At 38.3% G+C, this 20112-nt stretch overlaps 1 pseudogene; it reads right to left on the minus strand.

The window, feature by feature from the left end:
• Positions 1-561: 561 nt before the first annotated feature.
• LOC139044370 (sodium/hydrogen exchanger 9B2-like) overlaps positions 562-20112 on the minus strand; it is a 42098-nt pseudogene continuing 22547 nt past the window's right edge.

Here is a 20112-nt window from a genome sequence, read left to right on the forward strand (position 1 = left end):
AGAGGGGCCACTGAAGTGGGGGACTCTGTGGAGCCAGGCAGGAAGTTGAATGAGGGCTTTTGTCATCCAAATAGGTGCAAGAGGAAGAGCCAATGAAGATACTTTGTGTACATAAAAATTTTGGTGGGGCCAATCAGTTACAATACTTCACAGAAAGGTAGTAAGAGGGGCAGAAATGGAGAAGAGGCAGATTAACAGGGAAAGCGAGGGGAGAAACTGATGAGAGATTACAATGTATTTAAAAAGAAAAGAGGATCCAAAAACAACTCAAGGCATGAGAGGCTAGGTGGCCACGCATCATAAAACTGTGGCGGCAACAGTCACTCAGAGCGAGCTGTTGGCCAGCAGAACGCCACACCGAACTCGGTCTTTCCCCTGTTAATCTGATATCGTGGTAGTACATTAAAGAGTATTTCTCCCCACACAGATTAAGATAATGATGGAGTGTTTGAAGCAAAAAGAAGAAGATAGAGAAATCAGGCTAGAAATGTAGAACATTACCACCTACATGGAAAGGGTAATGGCTGAAAATGCTGTTTAAAGAAATAACCACACTTTAAGTTCTGTTACATTTTAAGCTTAAATATTATATATTTCAATATCTATCTTGATAAAAGCAGCCTCTGGTACAGCTTTCTAATCATATATTTAGCATTCTCTCTTTTCACCTCTAAACTTCTTCAGAGGGCTCTCCTCGAACTTCTCCATCATTATTTTGATGTGCAGCTTTCTGGAGAAGCCTGGGGCCCAGCAAACCAATGAGGAGACTTCCAATTGGGGCTGTGATGAGGATGGACAAAAATGCCACTGTCAACACATCCATTCCATATTCTTCTAATTGTTTCTCTCCATGTGACCTTGCTGTGTCCAAGGCCACGGATCCTATTGCAGCCTGTAAAAGTTTAATGGTAAAGTTGGACACAGGCATATAAGACAGGCACATAGAAAAAAGGTGAATTATTTTATCATTTGCAAAAACAAACTGCTTGTTCTTTTGTTCAACTAAGAAAGTTCTTTCTTTCAAAGTGTACTGCAATTGGTTTTGGTATTCTGAAAATTCTCCTGCCCTGGCATGGGGAAGGGATGGTGATTCATATGTACTTAGTTGCAGAAGGCAGGGTTACAAAAATATCAGGCAAATATATTTCAAAACACAAGGTAAATACAGCCTCATGATATAATTGACTATAAGACGATTCTGTATACTAAATTCCTTATGAGTAAAGAAAGTCACTGGTCATCTCACTCTTTTATCTTCAGGAATCTGGAATTAAAAAAGAACAAGATGAAAAAGTGCAGTGAGCCCTGTGGCCGAGTGGTTAAGTTTGCATATTCCACTTCAGCGGCTGAGAGTTTTGCTAGTTTGGGGGTGGACATGGTACCGCTCATCAGGCCATGCTGAGGCGGCGTCCCACATAGCGCAACCAGAGGCACTCACAACTAGAATGCACAACTGTGTACTGAGGGGCTTTGGGGAGAAGAAGAAGAAGAAAAAAGAAGATTGGCAGCAGATGTTAGCTCAGATACCAATCTTTTAAAAAAAGTTTAGTGATACTTACTGGAAGATGGCAAAGTTTTAAATGAAAAAACATAAGAATATGTATTGCTATAGAGCTAAACTAATTGTTAAACATAAAGAAACCTGAAAGTGGTAGGCACTGTCAAAACTTGAAGGTAATCTTATTAGGTATTTGGTGAACTCTTTGCCTTAGGTCTTGGTGAAATGTTTTATTTAAAATTTGTCTACTGGGAAGTATTATGAAAACCTTCATTTTCTTTTAGAGGCAAAATGCCATATTAGTGCACTTGGGAAAATAATATATTAATCAATCTGGTTATTCCCTTATTCCACAAAACACAACAATGTTGTCCTCTAGGACAATGAATCAGAAGAGAGAATGCTGGTGTGGATGAGACACAATGGCAGAGACTACTAATTGCCCACAAATATCTGAATGCCCCTTTTCCCTTCTAAACTAGAACTCCTGAGTGTTAGCTGGTCACATTGCTGTCCAAACCAAGACTTTTTTTCATCCTTCTTTGCAACTAGATGAAGCTATATATCTAAGTTCTGGCCACTGAGAGGTGAGCAGAAGTGATAAATGCTACTTTTGGATTGTTCCCTGAAGAGAAATGGACACTTGCACATCATTCTTTTTCCCCTTCCCCCTGATGAGAAATGGTGAACTGATGGAAGGCACATGCTGAGGACAGTGTCACCCTGCCAGCTCTGGAGTGTCCATGCTGGACTGCTGGTGGGAGAGAAGGAAAAATCTATCTCACTTAGTCCCTGTATGTGAGGGCTCTTTGTTATTTCAGGTTCCTTGTACCATAACTAATTCAACATTTCAAGAATTCTTGGCAAGAACTGCACTCATTACAATGTATATTTCTCTTTCAGTTCTCCGTTGTGTGTGTATGTTTTGAGGTTTGTAGGTATGCTGATTTAAAATATATTGTGATTTAAAATATATTTCTTACAGCAGGTCATGGACCAAAAAGTTTGAAGAACACTAATATGGAAAAAAACATACAAGAAAGTCTTGTTTCTTAGGCAGTGGCAAAAGAAGAAAAAAGAAAATTCCATACAATACTTGCTTCACAGTACATACATTATTCACCACATCCAAGATAATTTCTCCTTATTATAAATTTGCTTTGACAGCAGGAAAGTGCTGTCTTTCAAATTTTAACCTTTAGAAACAAATCTTTCAAACCAAAGCTACTAGAGTAATTATTTTGATAGTTACCTAATAAAGTTACCAGAAGTAGTGTAGAAGCTGGAGACACTGAGGGAGAAACTATTCCACTTATTGTACCATATAAACCTCACAGTATTCTTAGCCATTATGTCCCAGACATCTTTCAAAGTCTGATGAAAAAAAAACTTCTCTGGGATAATGCCCAAACCTATAGCCACACCAAATCTGGCATATAGTTACAGAGCATACACAACCCTCAAAGTTTCCTAAATTAAAAATATCTGATTTTCATCTCATGAAATAGAAATTTACATATTTAAATAATTGCAAAATAATCAAGGATGCAACAGTTAGATCTTGTTTGCTATAATTAGTCTGAAAATATACAATACAATCAGGGCTATTTGCAACAAATGATAATCTATACAGTTCTAATTTAATTAGCAATTATAGGTATTCTACCAAATGCATGGTCAATAATTTCAAGCACCTGTTAGTGCCTTGTTAGAGTGCACAAATTTTGGGTCATGTGATTGAGACAACTGACAGGAAGTACAGCTAGTTTGAAAAATTTAATATTAACTAATAATCTAGGAAATCAATAAAGCATTTTCTGAGTTGTTTCTCAATAAATCTTTCTCCATTATATATAAAGACCGAGGTTGAGCATAACTGATCATCAATCATATTGACAGTGAAGTATTTCCAAACACTAACATGGGCCGCGCTATTTCTGTTTCACTCTCTTCTTAGAAGACATCAAAACGAAAAATCTCTAGGTGATTCAGAGAGCTCTGACTGATGAAAATTCAAACTCTTCCCTCCCTCTACTACTGCTTTCTAGTAACATAGGGATTTATTGGATTTTCAGTTGTACCCTGGAGATCTAAAGAAATTTAAATGAGCCATCATATTAAAGGAATCAGCATACCAAAAATAAAACTTTTAGAGTAGATTAGTAAAAATTCTTTTCATAAATCAAACTTTAGTTACTTTTGTTCACCAAATTTGGACAAGCCCTCTTATTCAAAATTTTAAGGGATCATATTGAAATAGGAGTTAAGATCCATCATTACCTGGACTGTGGCCTTTGGAAGCCATGCAAATGAAATAAATATCTTTTCCTTTATGTTAAAACCAGCAAAACACACCATCAGAAATGTAGTCAAAATTCGTATCAGTACTGCAATACCCAGGGTGGCAACACAAAGGCCTGTAAGAAATACTCAATTTTTAGACATAACGAAATACTGGGGAAGAAATGGAATCTCCTGATTATTGATTCAAAATTCTATCAACAGAAATAATCTAAAAACATTAAAAAATTAAAAAGACAAAAATGATTAGGCATAATTTGTCAAAACATCAATATTAAGGATCAATCAGACCATTTGTTTAAAAGAAGGTATTTGCCCTAAATTAAAGCCAGAAATTAACTAAATATATTTGAATTTCCACAAAGGAGATTTGAATGTTATTTATCTTATGCTTTATAGCAAGAACCACACTTTTTCCCATGTGTTTATTTAACAAGAATTTATTAAACTATAACTACGCATAACAGAATTTGGACTAGGTTCTGATACCCAAACACGCATAACGTACAGACTTTGCCTCCATGAACTCCAAAGTCAGAGGAAGACAGAAACATAAAGAACCAAAAGGTGAGTGCAGTGTAAATATACCGGTAAGAGGGCGCAGAAGAGAAAAAACTTAATATTTTCATCAAAGTGGTTGAGAATTCTTTACAGAGGATAAGACCAGAGGTGATATTCAAAATATTTATCAGCAAGTATGGAGGCAATCAGGCAGTCAGAAGAGAGCTGGCTGGGCACTGACCAGTCAGAATAGACACTGGCTTCTACACCTGTTTCCCCATACTGGTGTGTGCACTGACTGCCCATCACCCTGGCTGATGTGTACAGCTACTTCGTTCAGTCCTTCAGAATCCTTTGCTGATAAAGGTAAGTTCATTCTGATTTGCAAAATAAGAGATTGTGACTAGGGCAAGGCAAGCTACCGGACCTGAGAAAGGCAAAGCTAAGGTGAGTACTAGGTAATAGGGTGGTTTTTGAAAAAGTAACATTTGTTGAGTGCTTGCTCTGTGCTAGGTTCTGTATTAAGCTTTAAATGCATCTCTTTACTTAGTCTTTACAACCTGTGGAGTAATTATTCTCACTTTACAGTTGAAAAAAAATGAAGATCAGAAAGGATAAATAACTTTCTCAAGTTCAAGAGGCTGGTAAAACACCAGACAGACATTGCTTGATGCTCTATTGTGAATCTGCAACATGGTTTCTTTATGAAAAGGTTCTGTGGCTCTTTATTGGAGGGTATTTTTCCCAGCGTGGTAGATTTTCAAAAGTATTTGTTGCCTTAAGTACAAGATACAAAAGGGACGATCCCATTCCCAGGAGGGAGCAGTCTGGGGAGGATGATGAGGAAGCCTTGGACACACTGAGCCTCAAGTTTTGTGGGATTTACAAGTGGTGATGTCCAAGCAGCAACTGGCTATGTTGAATTCGAGATAAAGATTTTGCAATTACATAGTTTATAATCGAAGCCACTGAGTGTAGCTGAGCTCAGAGAAATGATACCCAGCGTGAAGTGTAGAAATCTTTTGAAAGAACTTGGAGGAAGAGCAGCACTTAAGCCATATATAGTGTAAAGGAAGACTCAGAGGGCACTGGAAAATGTAAAAATTCAACGTAAAAAGTGTTGTAAAGAGGTCAATAGCGTCCAATGCTGCTGAGAGATCAAGTCAAGTCAAGACTAACACGTATTTCGTGTATCCAGCAATACGACCGTGGTGAGGGCGGGGCTGGTTGTGGAATGGGGCAGAAGCTGGGCTGAAATGTTCTGAGGGAGGGCATGAGAGTTGAAATGGAAAAGGGGGACACAGTTACCTCTTTAGAAAAGTTTGAAAAGAGGAAGAGAGAGAGAGAGTGGTAGGTGAGGGGGGAAGTGAAATGAAGAAGGGATATATATATATATATGTATATATATTTATTCAAATTTTGACTGTGGTAAAATACACGTAAAATTTACCATCTTAACAATTTTTAAGTGTACAGTTCAGCAGCATTAAGTTAAACACTCACATTTTTGTGCAACCAATCTCCAGAACATTTTCATCTTGCAAAGCTGAAACTCTACACCCATTAAACAGCAAGTCCCCATTTCCCCGCCTAAACCCTGGCAGCCACCGCTCTCCTTTCTGTCCTTATGAATTTGACTCCTCTGGATGCCTCACAGGAGTGGGATCATGCGGGATTTGTCTTTCTGTAACTGGCTTATCTTACCCAGTGTAATGTCCTCAGGTTCATCTATGTTGTCACATGCGTCAGAATAGAAAGATACTATTTTAAGATAGGAGAGATTAAAATCTGTTTCAATTCTGCAGAAGAGAAAGCTGTGACAAGGATATCTGAAGATGTGTCAGAAAAAGGGGAGACTCTGTGTGAGATCTAGAAGGAGGTGGCAGGGATGGGATCCCTAGTATGGACGGAATAATACTGTGATGCAAGAAAAGAAGGAAATAATGAGTACAGGTCTTTCTTGATGTACGATGGGGTTACATCCTGATAAACCAATCATAAGTTGAAAGTCAACTTTAAGTCAAAATATTGTAAGTCAAAAATACACTTTGGGCTGGCCTGGTGGCATAGTGGTTAAGTTCGCACCTGCCGCTTCAGCAGCCCAGGGTTCCCAGGCTTGGATCCCAGGTGTGGACCTAGCACCGCTCTCAAGTCATGCCGTGGCGGTATCCCACATACAAATTAGAAGAAGACTGGCACAGGTGTTAGCTCAGCGACAATCTTCCTCAAGCAAAAAGAGGAAGATTGGCAACAGATGTTAGCTCAGGGCCAATCTTCCTCACCAAAAGAAAGAAAGAAAGAAAGAAAAAGAAAAAAATGCATTTAATACACCTAACCTACCAAATATCATACCTTAGCCTAGCCTACCTTAAATGTACTAGGAACACTTACATTAGCCTACAGTTAGGCAATCATCCAATACAAAGCCTATTTGATAATAAAATGTTCACTATCTTATGTAATTTCTTGAATACTTACTGAAACTGAGAAACAGAAAGGGTAGAAGTGTATGGGTCGTTTGCCCTCATGATCCTGTGGTGACTAGAGCTGCAGCTCACTGGCGGCTGCCCAGCATCTCGAGAAAGGATCATATGGCATATCGCTAGCCGGGGAAAAGATCAAAATTCAAAATTCGAAGTATGGTTTCTAATGACTGCATATCACTTTCATACCATGGTAAAGTCAAAAAATCCTAAGTCAAACCATCGTCAGTCGGGGACCATCTGTATACGTGTACAAATTAATTTTTGAGTATGGTACTAAAAGTCAACAGTTTTAATATGATGGCTTTTGAATGTATGAATGAATAAAAGAATGAATGAACAAACATTTCTATCCCATGGATACATATTATAGAACTGCCTAATTATCTTTAAAATTCTGGCCCTTGATCAGGACAAGCCTAGATGAACATTCTTATCGTTGGAAAAAAATTTTAAGGCCTGCATTTTCTTGATAGTAGTTAAGAGCGACACTTTTCTTTACAAGCAACAATATTGAAGGCATAAAATTTACTGTCTTAGATTGACAAACATTCTTTTCTAACCAACTGCTTAAAAGATCAGTATTAACTTTTTATATAATTGTGACAATGGGAACCACCAAATATAAACCTACTACAGATACTACAACTGAATATAAAAAGTTGATTTTAGCAAAAACACTACTTTGAAATTCTCACCCACAGTTTCTGGTCTGAGAGATGCAATAGATACCTCTGCTCCAATCAGTCCAAAGAGAAGGGGCTGGAAGATATCCCAGGCCACTGCAGTAATCTTTTCAACCTCTGCCTAAAAGAAACACACATACACATACAGGGATTTTTATTATGTGAAGTTAGAAGATCTAAGAATTTTACTAATTTGAAATCTGAGTCAATTTGACCTGAGATAGGCTTTATCTATGTGGCATCTATAAATAAGAAGGTAGCTAGAATACAGCAAAAAATTGCATAAAGATACTTCTAACAGTTAAGGTATTACATAAGGTGCGTTGGTGTTGGTTTGCAAAAGGATGTTAACTATAAAGAATCTCATCAAGTCATCTCAGGAGGACTTCGACTTCTGAATACATGATGTGTGTGTCCATAATACTTAGTATTACTTTATAGTTAATTTTCACTCAACAATATGATTAAAAGATCTTGTAATATTTATACATATATCTAGAAATGCACCTTATTGCTGCATAATAATGTATGATATGGAAGTACCATAGTTTATTCAACCATTTCTTTATTAATAGACCTTTAAGTTGTTTCCAATTTTATTTTATTATAAAAGAATACTGTTTATGACTATCTCAAATCATGCACAAAAATAAAATTCCGGTATAGTGAAGTGCTGTGCCAGTTATTAACTTACTGCCCCTCGGCTCCAAATCCTCCTTTCAATTGTTGCTCTGCAGAAGATGGAGCCAGGGGCTGGCCCAGTGGCCGAGTAGTTAAGTTCGCGCGCTCTGCTTTGGCGGCCGCGGGTTTCGCCAGTTCGATTTCTGGATGTGGACGTGGCGCTGCTCAACAAGCCATGCTGGGGTGGCATCCCGCATGCCACAACTGGAAGGACCCACAACTAAAAACACACAACTATGTACCGGGGGGCTTGGGAAAAATAAAATCTCAAAAAAAAAAAAAAAAAGAAGATGGAGCTGGACCCTTTTAAGTCTTTCCCCTTTGCTAGCTGGACCATATTAAATTTTGCCACTAGAGGGCGCCCAAGAGCTACTCCAAGAGGAAGGCGCTCGTCTGGTTCGGTGGCTCCTCCTAGCAGGATGCTTCCGCACCGGGTCCTGCAGCCCGGGTGGCTTCTCCAGAGCCAGGCTCCTAGGGTGTATGGCGGCCAGCAGCACTCAGCGGTCAGCAGCTGCCCCCAGCCTCCTCCTCGGGTGATTTCATAGCCAACTGCCCTGGGCAACATACCACCCCATACACCTTTAGAGGGTAGATTTCCAGCAACTTCTGCAGGCAGGGTACCATGGTGACTTCTCTGCCATCCAGTGAACCAAGGCTCTAACAAGGCTTGGATTCTCAGCCCTGGGTGCCGAAGTAGGTGGGGTGGGGTGGGGAGGTGGAAGCGGATGCTGCATCTCAGCCCTAGGGGTTTATAGCTGCTATTCCTATATTCTTTAGGGGCCTCTTTACATCTTACAAGACAATCCCTAGTATGGTTAATAATAAGCTTTCCCTATTCCAGTTACTATATGGTTTCTCATTCCTTCTAAGACCCTAATTGATATAAGTACTAACTTTATGACACACAATACAAAAACCCTTGGAAAAGATTGACATAATTGACTAGAATAAAACGAAAATATTTTGTGGCAAAAGAAACCATAAAAAAGGATAGGTGACAAACCAGGGGAAAATATCTGTACCATGTGTAACAGAATAAGGAGCAATATCCAATCAATAAGAAAAAGACATAGAACCTAATCGAAAAATGGGCAAGGCATACACACAAGTAATTTGTACCAGAAGAAACACAAGGGCCAAAAAACATGAGATACTAAAACTCAGTAATCAGAGAAACACAAATTAAAATGATATACCATATATTTTTTTGGGGGGGGAGCCATCATATTGGAAAAAAACACTAAAAAGTTTTAATAATGTCTAGTATTTATAAGACTGTAAGGAAACTAAGCAATTGGTAGGAGAGCAAATTGATAATGCTTTTTTTGTAGGGCAATTTAGCAGTACCCTTAACAGTGTCTAAGAATTTACATTTAACAGATTTTTTCAATCAACTAATAAGAATCTATGTTTTTGAACGACATTTTAACATTTTTTTACCATTTTTACACATCTAAGGATCTATACTTTCATTTACGTACTCAGCAGTTTGACAAAGGAGGATTACCTCGTTTCCCTATTTTCTTAATTTTTGTTATTTCTGGTATGTTTATTAAGGTGAAGATTCTATTTCCTCTTAGTTTATAAATGTTTAAAGACACCGTATATGAGGGGTTGGTTGATTTATTTATATAGTTCTATTCCTATATCATTATAAAGTTATGTTTTCACATCGTAAGGAATCAGATCATGACTGAGGTTCAAATTCTGCCACACACCAACTGCAAGCCACTCGCCTCTCAGCACCTAATTTTCCTCATTTGTAAAATGAGAGGTTTACATTAGATAACGTCCAAGATCCTTTATCACTTAATGACAGTGAATCGTCTGCCAAACTAAGGTCCAGATGCCACCCTTCTACATATCTTTAAATTTTACTTTTTAATTTAGTTTTTAGAGTATATCATAGCTAAAGTTCAGACTTTAGCTGATATCCATAGTTGTAAAGAACAAAAATCAACTCTATTAATTTTAGGTTACTTAGCCTTCTGTTGCCATGACTAATGGCTTAACAGAAGTCCTCGAAAGTATTTCATGTACTGAGAACTCCAATGAAGGCAGAGGCATATTGAGTTTTCTCTATCAAATTGTTTTTATTTCTAAACTTGGACAAAGGCCACAATTTGGTTTTTTTTTTTTTTCTCGCTGAGGAAGATTCGCCCTGAGCCAACATCAGTTGCCAGTCTTCCTCTATTTTGTATGTGAGCTGCTGTCACAGCATGGCCACTGATAGACAAGTGGTGTACATCTGTGCCTGGGAACTGAACCCAGACCACCAAAGCGGAGCATGCTGAACTTAATCACTAGACCACCAGGGCTGGCCCCACGATTTGGTTTTTGATTGTAATACTGTAGACTAATTTAATATCAGACATGGCCCTATATATTGTAAAACTTAAAGATGAGAGAGGAGCCACAATGTACCTTCTTGTGGGTTTTTTTGTAACTTCAAAACTAAAATGAATCTGTTTATAAAGAAAATAGAGGGGCTGGCCCCGTGGTGTGGTAGTTAAGTTTGGCACACTCCACTTTGGTGGCCCAGGTTTGCAGGTTCAGATCCCAGGCGTGGACCTACACCATTCATCAGCCATGCTGTGGTGGTGACCCACATACAAAGTAGAGGAAGACTGGTGCAGATGTTAGCTCAGTGACAATCTTCCCCAAGCAAAAATAAAAAGAAGAAGATTGGCAATGGATATTAGCTCAGGGTGAATCTTCCTCAGGAAAAAAAAAAGAAAGAAAAAGGAGTCATCAAATAGGCTAAGTACAAAAGAAGACATGAGTTCAGAGGAATGAAGACTGTGGTGTCCACTGAAAGTTAAGGCCACTTTACCTATCTGTATGCACCATTAGTAAGAATCTTCAACAATGGAAATCACTTTCCATTATGGACAAAAAGAGAAAGTTAAGAGAAACAGAAGTTTCATCATGAGTTAAATATCTACTTAAGCTGACACTTCTCTTCTTAGAGAGAAGATTTCAAGATTCAGAAGATTGAAAATATATCAAGAAAAACATCCTGTAGCTGTTAAAGTCATCAGAAGAAGCACTGCATTTGAAAACAGATGAAAAATATAGATGAAAAAGGCCTTAAAAAAGTGAGTGCATTTGAATACAATAATGGCAAGATTATAAGGAAAACCAAGCAGGAAAGTATGAGATAATGTCAGAAAACTACAGGCGCAAACAAAATTTTATAAAATATTGTAGCTTGTCAAAGCATAATTCAACAACAATATAGCTACAGCACTGAGTTTACAAGTGTTTTATTTCCATTTTCCCACATAATAGCCACAATAATTCTTTAGTGATTATTATTATTTTTTTCAGTGTACAGTTGAGGAAACTGAGTATTAGAGAAGGTAAGTGACTTGCTTGGGATTACACATCTAGACAGTAGAATCTCTGGGACTGGAATCCCAATTTCCATAGATTAAATTTTATGCTCTTTTTATTACATTGTGCTGCTCAGAGATAGTCATAAAAATTATTAGTGTGTTCTGACTAAGCACTTTGCCTTATATAGATTATTTCACTTAATCCTCCACTCTATGAAGTTGTTGCTATTATCATTCCCCACTTGAGAGATATGGAAATCGAAGACTGAGAAGTCAGATACTTTGTACATGGGCATACAGCTACTCAGGTGTAGGGCTGAGCTTAATCCAGGAAGTCTGAGTGCTCAGACCCTATGCTACACCATGGAACAAGGAGGAAAAGCAGTCCAAAACCTGGACTCATTGATTTGGTGCCTCCAGAAGTAGGGACTTGCCTGAGTACTAAATTAGAAAAGATATGGAGAGTGTCTGCCATATAAGTGATTCAATGAAGGTTTTTTTACCCTGTCTTTAGGAAATCATTTTCATATACTCAAACAGTGTGTTTTCATCCTGGCTCTGCCACTTATTAGCTTGGTGACCTTAGGCACTCTATCTACTATCTCTAGGCCTTGGTATCCTCATTTGTAAAATGGGTCTCATATCTACCTCTCAAGGTTATTGCAAAGAATAAATGAGATAACATAGGTAAGATTTCACTAGGAAAGGAATCTTTAAGAAAAAATAAACTGAGGAAAGGTCATAATAAGAGATTGATAGATCGGACCACGTGAAACTATAAGATATTTGTGTGTTAAAAATGAACAATAAAAAAAGGCACAAAGGGCTAATATCGTATATATAATCAGTACATTCAACTTTAGGAGATAATGGACAAAAAACCTATCAAAGAAAAAGAAAAAATACAAATAGCTAAATATATGAAAAAGCATTCAATTTTATTGTTAAGCAAGGAGGCATAAAACAAAAAAAGATACCACTTTTGACTATCAGTAAGGATAAAAATTAAAAACAATAATATTCTAAGGCAGTGTTTCACAAAGTGTGGTCCCCAGGGAAGCAGCATCAGCATCACCTGGTAACTGATCAGAAGTACACATTCTCAGGCCCCACCGTAGTCTAACTAAATCAGAAATTCGGGAGTGGGGTCCACAAGTCCAATTTAACAAGACTTCCAGGTGGTGCTAAAGTTGGATAAACATTATTCTAAGCTGATGACGATGTAATGATATAGGTACCTCACATATTACTGGTGGAAAAGTAAATGGATACAACTCTAGAAAGCAACCAGTTTGGTAATACGTGTCAAAAACCTAAAAATGTTCATGTTATTTGACCCAAAAAATTTAGCATTAAGAATCTGCCCTAAGGAAACGATATTGGATTTCAGCATAATTTAAAATAGCAGAGACTGGTTTTAAAAAGCTTATGGTGCATCCACGTGTGTGTGTGTGTGTGTGTGTGTGTGTGTGTGTAAAGAGACATACATAGGAGATTAACCAGAGGTAAATATGAAAAAAAAAGCTGTCAGTTCTCTCTCCGGGTTTTGGGATTACATTGATCTTCTATGTAATCAGCCAGGCTGCTGGCAATTCAGGCAAAGTTATGGCAAATGCAGAAAAACAGATGATTTGTTTGGTTTATAACGGTCTTTTCTACATGACTCACATCCTCGTTTTCTGAAGAATCGTGTAACCGGAACTGGCCGGGCCCCCTCCCTTGTCTTCTGCGCGAGTGGCTCACGTCCACTTGCGGTGGGCACCCGTCTTCCCCTCGACGTCTGTTGCTAAAACTACTCTTTTATGTTCTATTCCAAATGATATGGTTCCTTTTCACTGTTTATTTTTTATCCTATCATTTATTAATTTACAAACAATCTGAAATTGCAAAGTTTGGAAGTATAATGTTTTTAATACACTTGCTATATGTTATTCGAATAGATGTCGAAACATAAAAACGTGCCCTGCACAATGATGGTATATTCTGGTCACTTTGGAGTCGATAAACCTGAGTTAAATCCCAGTGCCACTTTCTAATTTTGTGACCTTGGACATGTTATTTAAGTCCTTCTGACTTACAGTCTCTATAAAATGTAAATGGTAATATTTTTTCAAAGGTTTTTTTGATGAGAATAAATGAGAATATCCCCTCACTGGCTAGCACAGGGCCATACGGAGTGGCAATAAAAATTGATTAATTCTCTTCCCTCTTTTCACCCATGACAGTATAATATAATGAGTTGGTTGTAATTTTTGAAGACTTTTAAACAAGTGACAACAGAAAGCATTTACCTATAAAATTCAATTTGAAGAAACTTACTACAAGCATATTTGAGAATTTTCCTGTTGAATAAATGAAAGGAAATAAACCAAAATAGTTTACAGAGCTGTTGGCTTTAGGTGGAGAAATTACAAATCATTTTTTCTTTCCTTTTATCTGACTTTTAAAAAATTTTTCAAAGTTCTACAATAAGCATATACCGCTTTCATACTCAGAAATCAAATAAACTTTATTCTAAACAATATTCTCTTTGGTAATTTATTTTTTTAAATGCTAAAAAAGGTTACCATTCAAAAGTGAAGGGACAGTTTGTAAAATGCTAATGTCAGGCAAGCTCCCAGATGCTCGACAAGGGTCACAGTGCACACACAGTGGCATGCCTTCACGGAGTGAAGACTGCGAGCTCTGTCCCGGACAAGGGGGCCAGAGTGCTCCAAGAGCAGTGCGCTGGTCAGCAGCCCAGGCAGGATGGAAGGCACTCAGCAGTGAGCGCTCAGCGAGGAGCCAGGGAGCCGAGATCAGACCCGAGACTGAACAGCAATGTGTGATCACCTGCCTCGGCCTGCAAGGAAAGTGAAGCCACGGAAAAGCAAATTTTGACAAGAGCAAATGTTTACAAGAGATGAGGGATGATAAGAGGACCCAATTTATACTGGGAAGTTTATGTTTTAGCTTTCCTCTTGTCAGATGTTAAGTTACGTGAAATCACAAAGGAGAATTTAATAATACGGGTGCTGCTAAGGAAAAAAAAGTAGACCTGAAATAAGCCTTACAGCCAAGCCTCCCCAGGAGGACGCAGCAGCCCTGGGCCCATGCAGTGCCTGCAGCAGGGCTCTGCAGAGCCTTGCTCCTTGCCTGCAAAGCCCAATCCACTGCGGCCTGCTTTCCTGGGGCCTCAGTCCCTTATCTACACAAGGCTCCAGGCAGCCCCACCAATCCACCCTCCTCTACAGCAAAGGGATGCCCAACTGCACATGTCTTGCCTCCCGAGAGTGAAAGCCTCCAACGGAGTGCCATGTGCCCACAGTGAAGCCCTGCCTCTACAGACCTCTGCAGAGACCGCTCACCTGCAGGGCACTGCACACCCAACCTCAGGACTGATAATCAACATATATTTTTCATGTAGTATTATTTTAAGCTGAATTATTTTCAACAGTTGTCTTTGGTTTTCCCAAATGATATATGTGTATTTAGTTTAGGTCACCCACATCTAATTTCTTCATGAAGCAGAATAGTATATGATCCTCTCAAGTTCAAATCCATAAAAATGTACCTTGAAATTAAATAAATGGCAACCAGCTAATTTCCATAATACACATAAAGGAAATGAATAATTTTAATGATCTTGAAAGTCAGTAAGAAAAACAGACAATCATAAAAAATGGGCACAGGCTTTTGAATAAACTGGCTAGTAAATATATGACAAGATGATTAGCTCCACTTGTAAAGAAATACAAATCAGATCAATAATGAGAAACATTTTTCACCTGTCAGATTAGCAAAATATCTAAAGATTGAAAGTACACAGATCAGAAAAACAGATCCTTTCACAAACTGTTGGTGGGAATATAAATTGGTACTGCTGTTTAAGAGGGCAACTCAAGGGGCTGGCTGCATGGCTGAGTGGTTAAGTTCGTGCACTCTGCTTTGGCGGCCTGGGTTCACCAGTTTGGATCCTGGGCACAGACCTACTACACACCGCTTGTCAGGCCATGTTGTGGCGGCGTCCCACATAGAAGAACTAGAATGACCTACAACTAGGATATACAACTACGTACTGGGGCTTTGGGGAGGAAAAAAAGAGGAAGATTGGCAATAGCTGTTAGCTCAGGGCCAATCTTCCTCACCAAAAAATTTTTAAAAAGCATACGTTAAAAAAAGGGCAAATTGATACTATCAAAAGTATCAATGTGCATACTCTTTCATAGAGAAATCCTATTTCTAGAAATTAATCCTATAGATACACTCAAAGATATGCTATATTTTGTTGATTTTAAGAAACACACTTTTTCATTTCTGAAATTAGGAAGTGATGTCATAGTTTAATTGGCAGCATTCTTTTTCTCTCTTGGTGGCATGTAAAATAATGGTGCTTCTTAGACTTGATAGTGTCTTAGTGGTATATGCAAGGATATTTTATTGATGCACTTTTTGTCTTGGCAGAAAATTAGAAACAATTTAAATGTCTGTTAAATTAAATTTAGGCAGGAAACTGGTTAAATAAAGTACAGTACAGCTATACAATGCAATACTCTGCAACCCTTACAAAGAATAAGGGAGGCATCATGGAAATATGACCATGATACATTTTAAGTAAAAACATCAAGTTATAGATTGGTATGTAACAGGAAAAAAGGAAGTGTATGTGTGCATTTGGGCATACGTTTGTATATGTACAGAAAATAGCTCTTATGATTAATTTTATTAACTTGATATTATGAAAGTATCTGGAAAAAAACTAATCTAATCAGAAAGTAGTCATGAGAAGAAGAACTTAAAATGAAATTCACCTTTTCACTGCTCCATCCCATGCCTGCAAGGAAAGCCATGAGCAACGTACACAGTCCTCCTGACCCAGGGAAACCAAGATACACACTGCTGAACACCGACAGCACAGACAGCCCCAAAACAAGGCACGCCCGCTTCCATACAAGTTTGTCCTTGAGGAGAAAAAACGTGGATTAGCTCAATTATTTCATAGAACTGATTTTTAATTATTGATTTTTCCATATTCAGGACTTAGTAGAAAATAAAAATGTCTGTATCTGTGCACATAAATGCATGACATAACATTTACTTTCTTTTCCTTAACAAAAGTAGAGTTAGCATGTGTACAAACGCAGCTTCCCCGTTCAGGAACCTCAGTGAGCCTCCTCTGAAGTCATTGACGCAGAAGTCCGCAGGGCTGAACGGAGCAGCAGAAAAGAGTGTGTGGGCTTTGGAAGTGGACAAATTAGGGTTAAAATGCAAGCTCTTTCCCACCATTGGCTATGCAGTGGCCATATTACTTAGCCTCTCCAAGCTTTGTTTCCTCCTCCTTGAAAGCAGTTACATCATGGGGTTTTTGTGAAGCTTAAAGATATGATATCTCTATTATTTTTAGGTTCTCTATTTACTCTTTAATGTGATGCTCTCCAGTTCTTCTTTCTAAATCTTTGAATACCAAGAAACTCTAGGTGGCTGTAGACTGAGAGGAGTCTGTGGTGTTGATTTTTAAAATCTAAGCAATGTGCTCCTCTCTTTCGTTACTTGTCCCTGTTCAGCCTTTAAACTTCTTGATTGCTTTAGAAGGCAGCAGGTCCTTAGAAGGGTTCGACTGGAAGCGCACAGGCCCTGGCAGTGGATGAACTGAGTTCATACCCAGCTCTACGGCGTTCTAGCTACGTGACCTTGTTTAAGTCATCTCTCCCTGAGCCTCAGCAGTGAAATGGTCATATTAAAGGTATTCTCTTCATGGGTTATTGTGTGGATTGCACTAGATCAGCGCTTCCCAACAGAACGATCAGTGATGCTGGAAATTTCTATGTCTGTACTGTCTCTGGAAATGTCCTGTGTCTGCTGGAGCTGCATGTAGATAGTCGCTGCCCTGATGAGCACAGCGGGACTTTACTCAACTCACCTGTCATTTTATACACAGTAAGCAACAAAATGTAAGCCATCATTTTTCTTTGTACTTTGTTGCATAATTAGAAAATCCTTGAATTTTCTTTTATGCATTCATAAAATCTTTTACAGACTATTTTACTTGGAGTTTTTTTGCAGCACAATAAAAATTCAAATCAACATACATTCTGATAATGCAAACATTAATTTTCTTAATTAAAGTTTTACTTCAGTTAAGATTTGAATTCCATTCAAAATGCTCTGAAATCTCAAAATAACACCAATTCTTTTAGAAAAGAAAAGGTTTTTATATGTTTACCTATCAGAAGAGACTAAAGAGGGTAAAGGAAAACAAACAAGCCTTTGTTTCTCATTAAGAATCACTATGTACAGTAAAGAACTTCAATCTACTCGGTGAGAAAGAGACTATATTTTAATGAAATGTTAAGGTCTATCTATTTGATAGTATTAGAATCTAAGGTATTTTGACACTAAAACCGTGGGCCCAAAGAACCATTTTATATCTTGATTTAGTTGAGTATTATGAATAATAATAAAAATAAAAAATAAATTAATTAAAAAAATAAGACTTGCGGGGCTGGCTGGGTGGCGCAGTGGTTAAGCTCGCACGTTCCACTTCGGCGGCCCATGGTTGGCCAGTTCGGATCCCAGGTGCAACCTATGCACTGCTTGTCCAGCCATGCTGTGGCAGGCGTCCCACATATAAAGTAGAGGAAGATGGGTACGGATGTTAGCTCAGGGCCAGTGTTCCTCAGCAAAAAGAGGAGGATTGGCAGCAGATGTTAGCTCAGGGCTAATCTTTCCTCAAAAAAATGAAAATAAAAATAAGACTTGCATATCCTATTAGTTTGGAATTCATGTTATTTGTTTTACAGTGCAAGCTGAAGTGTACAGAATATAAATAGGAGAAGAAAATCCCAGGACTGCATTAACATCTTCAAGGTTTAGCTGTCTTCCTAAGCCTCACAGACAGCACTGACAGAGCAGCAAGCAGTTTTAAAATGGGGGTCATTTGCTAAATCACGTCCTTCACATGGCTCTGAGGGAGTGTTCCAGAATGTTTTCCCGTGACATTTTAGAGCACGACTTTCCCACAGATGGTTTCCTTTACCTGGTCACTGCTTGGGAAGTACTGAATAAAAAATCCAAGAAGAGCCCCAGCTGCCACACCAATTACTACCTCCAAAATGCCTCTGAGGACATTAAAAACCGTGGAACCTTAGACACACATAAAAAAAAATCTTCAGTCAGAACTCTAAATCCATAAATACAAAGACTTTACTTCAATCATCACACAAAGCATCTGATTACACAGAAGGAAAAGTTTACAGATATTTCCTGCTCTCCACAGTCTTAAATATATGTGACTTAAAGTGTCTAATAAAATGGGCCTATCTTATAAGAAAGGTATGCATTATTAGAGATAAACTTCAAAATAGGCATAAACTATGATTTGTGCACTTTTTTGTACATTTACTTCAAAAAACTTTACCTAAAGGGCCTAAGAAAATATGAAAGATAAAATTCATGATTCAGAGCTAATTGGTATGATATGCATAGGCTGGGTGAGTAGACTGATCTAGTTTTCAAACAGCCATTTAATAGCCTGATTTTTTTTTGTGTGAGGAAGGTTGACCCTGACCTAACATCCGTTGCCAATCTTCCTCTTTTTACTTGAGGAAGATTGTCACCGAGCTAACATCTGTGCCAGTCTTCCTCTATTTTATGTGGGACACCGCCACAGCATGGCTTGAAGAGCAGCGCTATGTCCGTGCCTGGGATCTGAACCCACGAATCCTGGGCCACTAAGGCAGAGCACACGAACTTAAACCATTACCCCACAGGGCTGGCCCTACGAGCCTGATTTTAAAATAACAAATGTACACTGATTTTAGTAGGTTTGATATGTATAGAATACAGGAACTTAATTTGAGAATTAAAATCAAGAATCTTTTCTTACTATGATGAGTGTAAAGGACTCATTCCTTCTTGAATGTTTATTCTAAAAGCAAACTGAAAACAAATTATTTTTGAAATTGCTCTTAGAAGAATCTTTATTTCTTACTCAGCTTCTTTGAAATAATAGAGAGGTAAGTAGAACCAATATTTTCCCCCATATCATACAGAACTTAGGAAACTTTAATTAAAAAAACTTTGTGAACACATTGTGCAGAAAATTATATTAAAGTTGCTCAAAGGGGCCGGCCCAGTGGTGCAATGGTTAAGTTCACACATTACGCTTTGGCGGCTAGGGTTTGGCAGTTTGGATCCCGGGTGCAGACATGGCACCACTTGGCAAGCCATGCTGTGGTAGGCGTCCCACATATAAAGTAGAGGAAGATGGGCAAGGATGTTAGCTCAGGGCCAGCCTTCCTCAGCAAAAAAGGGGATTGGCAGCAGATGTTAGCTCAGGGCTAATCTTCCTCAAAAAAAAAAAAAAAGTTGTTCAACACATAAAGCCCTTCTTCACACACTATTCTAAGAAAAAATGTACTAACTAGTTATTGTGGGTTTTTGTCATTGTGGTTTAGAGTACGCAATATGTCACCCCAAATATGCCACTGGGGCATAAGGATTATTCTGAGTTGAAGGCAATTGAGAAGAAGCAGATATAAGAAAAGCTCTCTGCCCTCTCACTATTTGCCCAAAAGCAGGACATACATTCATAAAGGTGTCCCCTCTCCTTTTTACCAGGAAGGACAGAAGTTAATCACTGAGAC

Source organism: Equus asinus, unplaced genomic scaffold (assembly GCF_041296235.1).
Source record: "Equus asinus isolate D_3611 breed Donkey unplaced genomic scaffold, EquAss-T2T_v2 contig_803, whole genome shotgun sequence".
NCBI classification, from domain to species: domain Eukaryota; kingdom Metazoa; phylum Chordata; class Mammalia; order Perissodactyla; family Equidae; genus Equus; species Equus asinus.